We start from the raw sequence: 11,688 nt of genomic DNA, 5'->3' as shown, positions 1-11,688 counted from the left end.
GCCAGAGCAGTGAGCAAAGGGTCAGAGCGGAGCGAGACTGCCGGAGCAGTGAGCAAAGGGTCAGAGCGGAGCGAGACTGCCGGAGCAGTAAGCAAAGGGTAAGAGCGGAGCGAGACTGCCGGAGCAGTGAGCAAAGGGTCAGAGCGGAGCAAGACTGCCGGAGCAGTGAGCAAAGGGTCAGAGCGGAGCAAGACTGCCGGAGCAGTGAGCAAAGGGTCAGAGCAGAGCGAGACTGCCGGAGCAGTGAGCAAAGGGTCAGAGCGAAGCGAGACTGCCGGAGCAGTGAGCAAAGGGTCAGAGCGGAGCGAGACTGCCGGAGCAGTGAGCAAAGGGTCAGAGCAGAGCGAGACTGCCGGAGCAGTGAGCAAAGGGTCAGAGCGGAGCGAGACTGCCGGAGCAGTGAGCAAAGGGTCAGAGCGGAGCGAGACTGCCGGAGCAGTGAGCAAAGCGTCAGAGCGGAGCAAGACTGCCGGAGCAGTGAGCAAAGGGTCAGAGCGGAGCAAGACTGCCGGAGCAGTGAGCAAAGGGTCAGAGCGGAGCAAGACTGCCGGAGCAGTGAGCAAAGGGTCAGAGCAGGCCAGAACCGCCGGAGCAGTGAGCAAAGGCAGAGCAGGCTAGAACCGCCGGAGCAGTGAGCAAGGCAGAGCAGGCTAGAACCGCCGGAGCGGTGAGCAAGGCAGAGCAGGCTAGAACCGCCGGAGCGGTGAGCAAGGCAGAGCAGGGGGAACAGGGCTCTGTACACACGGAACAGGCAGGAAGGGAAAGGCAGAACCAGATACCCACAGGGTACTTACAGTGAAGTAGTGAGGGGACCACTAACTCACAAACAGAAGTACAGTGACAACAAGCAGGAGTCAGGTACGAGTTCAGACTCTGCAGAAAAAGGAAAGGTACGGACATAGAGAAACACAGGAAACAGGCTAGAAGAGAATACAGACAAGAACAGACACAGTAGCAAGATACAGGAGCGGGTCTAGGTATGCAGCCCCTAGAAGGCGGGAGGAACAGGCTAGGAGCGTGTTCAGACAGGACAGACAAGATACAGGAGCGGGTCTAGGTATGCGGCCCCTAGAAGGCGGAACGAACAGGCAAGGAGCGTGTTCAGACAGGCCTGGAAATACAGCCTCCAGGAAGGGCAGGCAAGCAAACACAGAAGGGGACCTGGCGCATTCAGAGTGAAAGAGCACACTGAATGAAACACAATGCTCAGGCATGGGTTAATTGGAGCTGCTGGTTTAAATACCAGGTGACAGACAGCAATAGGCTGAGGACGCACAAGGGGTGTGCCCGCAGCAGGTACAAGAAACAGGAAGTGATCGGGCGCCACCCTTAAGCAGCAGAAACAGAAGCAAACAGACAGCATGGAGGGAAGCCAGAGAGACATTCTGGATTGGAGATCAAGTGCGCGCTCTTGCACAGTGGGAGATGGACCACTATGCAAGGACGCCGCCAGGTATGTTACAGTCTCTAATCTGAGCTACTGTTAACCTGCGATTTCTGAGGCTGGTGACTCAGATAAACTTATCCTCAGAAGCAGAGGTGACTCTTGGTCTTCTTTTCCTGGGGCGGTCCTCATGTGAGCCAGTTTCTTTGTAGCGCTTGATGGTTTTTGCAACTGCATTTGGGGACACTTTCAAAGTTTGCCCAATTTTTCGCACTGACTGACCTTCATTTCTTAAAGTAATGATGGCCACTCATTTTTCTTTACTTAACTGCTTTTTTCTTGCCATAATACAAATTCTAACAGTCTATTCAGTAGGACTATCAGCTGTGTATCCACCAGACTTCTGCACAACACAACTGATGGTCCCAACCCCATTTATAAGGCAAGAAATCCCACTTATTAAACTTGACAGGACACACCTGTGAAGTGAAAACCATTTCTGGTGACTACCTCTTGAAGCTCATCAAGAGAATGCCAAGAGTGTGCAAAGTAGTCATCAAAGCAAAAGGTGGCTACTTTGAAGAACCTAGAATATAAGACATCTTTTCAGTTGTTTCACACTTTTTTGTTAAGTATATAATTCCACATGTGTTAATTCATAGTTTTGATGCCTTCAGTGTGAATGTACAATTTTCAAAGTCATGAAAATACAGAAAAATCTTTAAATGAGAAGGTGTGTCCAAACTTTTGGTCTGTACTGTATAATATCTATACAAGCGGATTTGCTGCATTTCAATGAAAATCAATTGGCGTAAAATCGCACCGCTCTGGCTGATAACAGTGAGAGCAGCGTGGATGGGAGGAGCAGCAGTCTGCTCTTCCCAGCCTGCGTGCCCACGGTAGTAAAAAAAAAGAATACAAAAGTAAAAATAAAATAAAAAACCTTTATACTCACCTGTCCAGTGGCCCTCGCGGTCCTCCTGGTCCCCGGCGGCGATCCTCTCTCGGCGGCCTGCGGTACGCTGCATGGTGCGGGCTCGCGTCCCGCAGTGTATTGCCAGGACCTGCAGTGACGTCACTGATCATCTGATGGTCACGCGACCATCAGCTGATCAGTGACATCAGCGATCACCTGATGGTCACGTGACCATCAGCTGATTGCTGACGCCGGTAATCAGCTGATCGGTCTCATGAGCGATCAGCTGATGCTCACCGTGGGAAAGTTCCCACGGTGTCTAGCTCACCAGGGCCCATCAGATGATTTTCAGCTGATGAACCCCAGTGACCTCCTGCAGCCTGTATACTGACAGGGGGTGATTTTACACTTCTGTAGGTATACAGTGCTGTATTCTACAGCTGTGACATCAGTGATTTCTGATGTCACAGCTGCAGAATTGACCCGGATCGTCGTGGGACACTTGGCGTTACATGGACTGCGTCGTTGACGGCGGATAGGTGAGGGATACGATTGTTTGTTTTTTAAAAAAAATTTCAGGAGATCGAGGGCTTCGCGCAGGCATGCAATAAAAAAAAAAAAAAGAAAAAACGTGTGTTTTTTATTTCATTAAAATGCTTTATTCTGGCCGTGTTTTTATTGAAAAAGCGCCGACCATTTTACTACGCGGTTAGTAATGGGGGCGTCTTGTAGACGCCCTCCATTACTAACCTGGGCTTCACATCAGCCACCAATACAAGGCTGACATGAACCTCAACCCCATTACCCCACTGCCATTGCTACAGAGACTAAGCGCCAGATTTGTTGGATTTTATGGATACGCCATTTCTGGGACTGCTGAGGGGTGAGATTAATAGCCACAGAGGGGGCTAGTATCCATGGCCCCTTCCATGGCTATTAATATCAGTCCGCAGCTGTCTAGTTTAGCCTTTGCTGGTTAGATTTTATAGGGGGACCCCATGTCAATTTTTTTCTGGGATCCCCCTGTAATCTAGCCAGAAAAGGCTAAACAAACAGCTGTGGGCTGATATTAATAGCCAGGAAACATTGTTGGCTAATGGCCCCTTCCGTGGCTACTAATATTAGCCCCCAGCTGTTGGCTTTCCCTCTGCTGGTTATAAAAATGACGTGGGAGCCCACGCCATTTTTTTTCCTTTTAGTTTTAGGCTCTGTGCCCATAATTCAGACGTAGCACCGCTTTGAATGCAAATTTTTGCTGCGTCCAAAACGTTGCATTCTATTGAACGCAGGTAAATCCACATGTGTTCACTCAACAATGCGTATTTACAGCATTGAATACATTCTAGTGGTCAAATTTCTGTTGCGGAGACTAGCGACTCCGCCAGAAAAACTGACATGCTGCGGTCCTGAAAGATGCGCCACATGTCAGTTTCCACGAGTGATTTGCAGCCTCTGATGCGTGCATAGTGGACATGGGATTTCTAGACTTCCCATCCACTATAACGTAACATCTGGACGCTGCGGGTTTGACGCTGTATAAACACGCAGCGTCAAACCTGCAGCGGCTCCAGATCGTGGCCACGTACCCAAACTCACCCGCAGTGTATCAATTTATGTAGTGGACACGCTAGTCTCCGCTGCAGATTTTGACCGATTGAAGTGTCATTATATGCGGTGGATTCACATGTACCGACAACAAAAGTGCGGCATTAGAACACCGCATTTTGGACGCAACATAAGTACGTTGTGTCCAAACCGCTGCTGAGTGCTGTTCCTGGGGACATAGTGGCTAACGAACCAGCTGTGAAATATTATTTAATGGCCAGGGACCATGTTTGCCTAATGGCACCTTCCCAGGGTAAAAAAAAACAGCTTACAGCAGTCGCATAAATTACATGAATAGAAATGCTAATGAAGATTGGGTGAATGGGACTAACTGACACCCAGATCTTTTGTTTAGTGATGTCAATCAGACCTTTTCATGACCAAACTAAGTAAAGAAACACACAGACAGTGTAAACAATTTTTTTGAAATACCATAGCCCATTCTTTAATCATTTAAATGAACCAATATACTCACCCCAGTTCTTATGGTAATCCATTAAACAATGTCCCACCAAATAACTTTATTTAGCTCCAAAAAGCATTCATAGATGCTCAAAAACGCTTTAAAAAACGCATGTAAAAACGACTGTAAAAAATGCGTCAAAACGCATGTAAATCCGCATTCATTTTTTTCTGCAAGGGAGAGGCAAAAGCACTCAGGAAATTTCTGCTTCAAATCCTGAACGTGTGCACATACCCTAAATTACAAAACTATTTATTTCCATCTTTTCTGGTTGGTTAACTGCATTCTTTATTGTGGCACAACCCCTTTAAGTTATGTGTAATAATGAGAAATGGCACAGGGAATAAGTATAGTAAAAGAGGTGTAAAAATACATAGAAAGTCATGACACTAGCTGAAATTTATCCGTAATTAGAAAGCAACACTGCCACTTAGTGAAAAATAACAGCTGCTTCAACCGATGGCCTATCAAAAAAAGTGTCTCATTACCAAGGTACCACACAAGAAACATCTCATGATGGGTAAAACCAGTCAGCTGTCTTAAGACCTTCACAACCTTATTGTTACCAAACATAATGATGGCATTGATTACAGAAGAATTTCTAAACTACTGGAGGTTCAAGTGAGCACTATTGGGGCCATAATTCAGAAGTGAAAAGAATAGTATTTCACTATAAACTGGCCATGACCAGGTGCAAACCGCAAGATTTCAGACAGAGGACTGAAAATAATTATCAGAAGAATTTTCCAAAAATCAATGACCATCCGTAGAGAGCTACATAAATATGTGGAATCAGCAGTAGTGTTGAGCCACCCCCGTAGTGTTCGAGTTCGGTTCGGTTCGTCGAACACCCGTGTGTTCGCCGAACTGTTCGTCGAACACCTTCGAACACCGTTAAAACCAATGGCAGGCAAACAAAAACACATAGAAACACATAGAAAACACCTTCAGAGGTGTCCAAAGCTGACAAACTGCTCAGAAGACACAACTAACACATGGAAAAGTGACAAGTACATATAGTTATGCGAAAAGAAAAGAGGTGGAGGAGTAAAAGGAGGGGGAGACACAGATATAGGCATGTCATGCCCTTCTAAAATCCAAAAAGTGAGAAGCCGACACGTTCAGTCCGCTCCTGCCCGTGCCACCTCCGTGTCGCCGGGTTTGTGCCAGAGCCGCGGTGAACCCTGACGGCCAGCCCCCCTCTCCCTTTAATGCAAACTACCGTAATTGTACATCCCAGTTATAGTGGTGCACAGTAGATGTGCAGGAGCCGCCAGTCAATGCTCCACTATAACAGGGATAGCGGATAACAGATATTTGCATATGGCTGTAGGTGGGCCCCTAGAGTCAGTTGTCCCTGTGGGCCCCAGATACCCCTGTCCGACCCTGCCCGTCGTCCTCAGAGCCAATCTGTTCCTGTCCTGACAAAAAACTAAAGTTGTCGCTCCAATCAGGTATTTGAGTCTTATCATCGTCTTCCTCATTGTCTCCACCAACAGGAGTTACAGTTTGGGAATGAGGGTCTACATTATGGTCAGAACCTTCTGCGTCTGGTCCTGGATCCGACTCATAAAGATTCTGGGCATCAGTGCAGATCATTTCCTCGTCTGGATTCACAGAAGCGCTGGAGTCGACCTCTGATTCCCAGGCTATAGTATGAGTAAACAGCTCTGCAGACTCAACCATCTGTTCTACCTCATACTCAGACGGGCAGCTGGAGATTTGGGAGCTGTGAGGAAGCAAGTGCGATTGGGGTGACACCTTTGAGGACTGGAGTATTTGTGATGTTGAAGTTGATGTGGAGGAGAGCCCACTTAAAGGAGCACTTGATATCCATTGAAGCACCTGCTGTTTTTGTGCCTCATCTGGAATTTGTAGCGATTGGCGTGGCCGTAAGAAAGGGATCTTATCACATTGTCCGCTAAAAGAAGTAGACATTTTAGTTTGGCTGGAAGATGGTCTTTCTTCTGCAGATGTTACTGTTGCTTTAACACCTACCCCACGGACACAACCTTTTTTCCCCTTCCCAACACGCCTATTCCCCTTTCCACCAGCAGCAGGCCTTTTTCCACTCATTTTGGTGGTTAACTAATTAACAACTCTGGAGTTGTTTGCACAAAAAAACAATGGATGGGAACCAAGCAGAGCTGAGTGGCCAAACTGTGGTATTAGGCCAAAACTATTGGCTGGGTTAGATGCAGAAAAAAATTATATTCAATTTGCAACCTGATGGAGGTCAGTATAGATGGACTAATAGAGAAAGTCCCACACACTGCTAGAAGGCCCAATATTTTTTCAGAGCTAGATGCAGATAAAAATTATTTTTAATTTGCAACCTGATGGAGGTCAGTATAGATGGACTAATAGAGAAAGTCCCACACACAGCTAGAAGCCCAATATTTTTTCAGAGCTAGATGCAGAAAAAAATATATTCAGTTTGCAACCTGATGGAGGTCTGTATAGATGGATTAATAGAACAAGTCCCACACACAGCTAGAAGCCCAATATTTTTTCAGAGGTAGATGCAGAAAAAAATATATTCAGTTTGCAACCTGATGGAGGTCAGTATAGATGGACTAATACAACAAGTCCCACACACAGCTAGAAGCCCAATATTTTTTCAGAGCTAGATGCAGAAAAAAATTATATTCAATTTGCAACCTGATGGAGGTCAGTATAGATGGACTAATAGAATGATGCTATGCCCAAAAGATTTTACTTCACTAGGTGCAGTAAAAAAATTGGTATTCTATACACAGGTGGTATATCTTGCAACACAGATAGGCTACTCCACTGACTAACACACTCTGCAATAGGCCAAAAAGGATTAGCTTTGCTAGATTCAGCCAAATGCTGTGAAAAAAACTTGCACAGCACTGGCACAGACCTGCCTGGCAAAAACTGATAGGAACTGATGTAACCTAGTCCTGAAAAGGACTCCAATTACAATTAGTCTTTACTCCCACAATCTATCTATTTAAGAGCACAGACCTGCCTGATAAAAGTCGTAGGAAATGCTGTAACCTAGTCCTTAAAAGGACTGCAATCACAACTATTCCCTACTCCCAAGCTATCTGTAGATTTGTGCGAAAATTGGCTTAACATTAACAAGGCATAGCGCACACAGCAACAGCGGTGCCGTCTAACACGCAGCTGCAGCAGTGAGAAAATGGTGGCGACGGGGAAAATGGCTTGGTCTTATAGGGCAAGGACATGTGACATACACTGCCAATGACACATGCCCTTGCTTGTGTGAAAAAAAGCACTTCGCTCCGTGTGTGCGCTGCTGATAGGCTGACAGATTGCACCTCCCCACTGTAAATGCGGGAAAGAGAAAAAAAAATGGAGATCTTCATTGTTCCTGCAGAGATCCATCCCCTGCCCCTCCCCCCACCCCGCTGTACACTCAAACTGCGTATTAACATTAATTTTCATCATTACTGAGAAAAAATCCAGTTATGATTTTGGTGCACGAACAGTTATCGAACATAACCTCGAACAGCCGAATTTTTCTCAAATTGTTCGTGTTCGCCGAACGGCTCGAACACCGCCCAAAACAGCTCGAATTTGAGATTGGCGAACAGTTCGAGTAGAACAACGCTCATCTCTAATCAGCAGGTACAATTGCTTAAAAAAATATAAGTAATGCACATACACGCTCACCATGCAAGACTCCATTGGTGAACAAAAAGCATGTTCAAGCGTGTTTAAAGTTTGCTCAACAACATTTAGACAAGCCTGTGAAATGCTGGAAGAATATAGTCTGGTCAGATGAGACCAAAATTGAACTCTTTGAATGCTATAATACACACCATGTTTGAAGGTCAAAAGCCACAGCATATCAACACAAAAACATCATATCAACAGTGAAGTTTGGAGGTGGGAACATAATGGTGTGAGGCATTTTTTCAGCATAAGACACTGGCAAACTTGATATGATTGAAGATAGAATGAATGGACAAATGTACCGAGACATTCTTGATGAAAATTTGCTGCCATCTACCTGGATGATGAAGATGAAACGAGGGTGGACATTTCAGCAAGACAATGATCCCAAACGCATAGCCAAGGAAACTCTCAATTGGTTTCACAGAAAGAAAATAAGGCTTCTAAAATGGCCCAGCCAATCACCTGACCTGAATCCAATGGAAAATTTATGGAAGGAACTAAAGCTCAGGGTTCATAGAAGGAGCCCACAGAACCTTCAGAATTTGAAGCGCATTTGTGTGTAAGAATCGGCCAAAATCACAACTGAGCAATGCATGTGACTAGTTTCTTCATACTGGAGGAGTCTTTAAGTTGTCATCAGTAACCAAGGGATTTGTATGAAGTATTAAATCAATTTCAACTATCAACTAATAACCAGAAATTTCTAGTGGCCAACCATTGTTCGAGATTGCAGAAAATAGGTTAGTGCTTGCGAAACTTGTGCCAGAGTGAAAACACACCATTCAGCCCTTACCCACTACAAAAAGTCCCTGGACTGATCTTTCCATGGACTTTATTACTGATCTACCACCCTCCCGCCAAAGAGAAGTCTGCTATATGGGTAGCAGTGGACAGATGTAGCAAACAGTGTCATTTTGTTCCTTCGTCTGGGAAGCATAACTCTCAAACCCTAAGTAAGTTGTTTTTTTAAACACATTGTACATCTACATGGGATTCTGGAATATTTTGTTTCCAATAGAGCTGAGTTTGCATTAATATTCAATATCAAGAATTCTCATTTTGGTTCCTTTTCAACTTCTAAAGTTGATACTCCAGAGGCTTGCAAATCCATAGACAAGGAAATCTGGTCTGAAAACAGAGAAAACCTGATAAGGGCACAGGGTAAAGAGACTTCTTCAGCTAATAAGAGACGGATGAAAGGGCCAAGCTTGGCTATTGGGGTGTGGTTATCTAAGATAATTATCAAACTCAAGATTCTATTCAATAAGCTATTGGCTGTTATGAGATAATCAAGGTGGTCAATCCAGTAGTTGCCCATTTGAAGCTTTTCCCGTCATTGCTGATTCCCAATGTTTCTTACAAATCTTTGCTAAAAAACATATTTTTAACCTTTGCATCCTATACATCCCCCACCTGTATTGGCTAAAGGCAGCCTTGAATATGAAGTGTAAAAAGTCCTAGATTCCAAGCTAGTAGAGGGGTCCTTGCAATACCTTGTTCATTGGAGAGGCTATGGGCCAGAAGCAAGATCATGGCTGTCTGCTAATAACATCAATGCTGACAATTTTATCATAAATTTACATTGGTCTTTCCTTGGAAAGTCTAGGTGTCTGGGGGCCCGTCATAAGAAGGGGGCACTGTCACTTCATGGCCAGTACCTGTTACAACTCTCCTGTTAGTTTTTTTTTAGTTTGCTGGTCACATGACCATTTTTGTCTATTTAATCCGGCTCCGCCCTCCTGGCTTTGCTGGACTTCATTTGTATTTACTACTGTTGAGCTAGCTTGTTGCTCTATTGCCGTTCTCTGTTAGTTTTGCTAGGTCTTCTGACCTCTATGCTTTTTGTTGTGTGTTTGTCTTTGACTGCTACTATTTCTGCTAGGAGGTGTCCAACTTATCCCAGTCCCTAGATCTTGTAGGGATCCCTCCCCCACATCTATAGGTCTGCGTTCAGACTAGCCGAGGACTTTAGCGGGTCTGATCGCAGGATCAGGTTCCCCGTTACATCGTAGGGATCTAGTTTAGTTCTATTGTAGGGACAGATCTCCTGCCTTTCCTTAGTTTCTGTAGCAGATCATAACAGTAAGTCCAGCCATATATAAAAAAAAAAAAAAGGAAAAGGATTTTCTCTGGGGAAAGACCTCCAGTTTTCCATCATGATCTCGGTGCAAGATTTGTCTCAACGCTTGCAGGGACTCTCTCTGGAGGTGACCAAGCTCCAACAACACGTGAGTAGCTGCCCTGGAGCGCATTTTGTGGAACCAAAGGTACGTCTGCCTGATCTATTTTTTGGCGAACAACAAGATTTTTTTTCTTTTAAAAATGCTTGTCTATTATATTTTCGTTTGAGACCTGGATCCTCTGGTGATGAATCACAGCGCATAGGGTTCATAATGTCACTTTTGCGCAAAGATCCTCAGGGATGGGCCTTCTCTCTCCAACTTAGTGATCCGTGCTTTAGTTCAGTGGATAGTTTTTTTTCTGCTTTGGGTTTGTTGTACGATGATCCTGATCGTGTCTCATCTGCTGAGTCTGAATTAAGACGTTTGAGGCAGGGATCAGGTAATGTGGAAAAATATTGTTCTCACTTCCGTCGGTGGTCTGCCCAGGTGGGGTGGAACGATTCAGCTTTGAAAAGCTTGTTTCTTGCAGGGCTAGGTGAAAGGGTTAAGGATTTACTGATTGCTTGTCCCACACCTGGAAACTTGCAGGAGGCAATGCAATTAGCTATACGGGTGGACAGGAGACTGCGTGCAAGGGTTAATGAGAGCAAATCCTCTGCTATGTCAGCTTCGAGTCCTGACAGGTTCTGTGCTGACAATGGAGAGCCGATGGAAATTGGGGCGATGGCGCCCCGCTCTCAGGAAAAGGACCGCCGACTTTCTGAAGGCTTGTGTTTCTATTGCGGAAATTCTGGTCATCTTATTAAGAGCTGTGTGCTTCATATGAAGAAAGAAAAAAAAATGGTCAGTCATGCCCGTATTGCCTGTTTAAATTCTAAGGGGGTATTCCTATCTGCCACTACTGCTGCTCAGGATGAATTAATTGAATTTCGGGTATTTGTGGATTGTGGATCTACTCTGAATGTGATTGATGGGGGATTCTTGGAAAAACTTAGATTAGAACCTAAAACTTTGTCATCCCCTATTGCTGTGGTTTCTGTCGATGGCCCTCCCTTGAAGAGTGTTACTCACAAGGTCTGTGAATTTCCCCTCACTATTAATGGTATTCATCAAGAGAATTTGGATTTGGTGGTATTGGATAATTTGCCTTCTCCAGTAATATTGGGGTTACCCTGGTTAAAATTGCACAATCCTGTACTGGATTGGTCTACCAATGAAATTAAGTCCTGGAGCCCTAAGTGTTATGACAAGTGTTGTAACCGGCGCATTGCTGCTGTGGATAAAGGGGAATTGCCTGTACCTATTCAGGATTTTTGGAGAGTTTTTTCTGAGGAGGAGACGCAGGTTTTGCCTCCCCATAGAGACTATGAATGTACCATTGAATTTGTCCCTGGAGCGACTCTTCCTAAGAGTCGTTTATTTAATCTTACTATTCCTGAAAGAAAGGCTTTGGAAGAATACATACAGACTAGCTTGGCCGCCGGTCACATTAGGCCTTCTAAGTCTCCTGTGGCTGTTGGATTTTTTT

This window comes from Phyllobates terribilis, unplaced genomic scaffold (assembly GCF_046119375.1).
Source record: "Phyllobates terribilis strain yellow unplaced genomic scaffold, ASM4611937v1 Scaffold_11__3_contigs__length_659146591, whole genome shotgun sequence".
Taxonomy (NCBI): Eukaryota; Metazoa; Chordata; class Amphibia; order Anura; family Dendrobatidae; genus Phyllobates; species Phyllobates terribilis.
Note: the sequence above shows the minus strand (reverse complement) of the source record.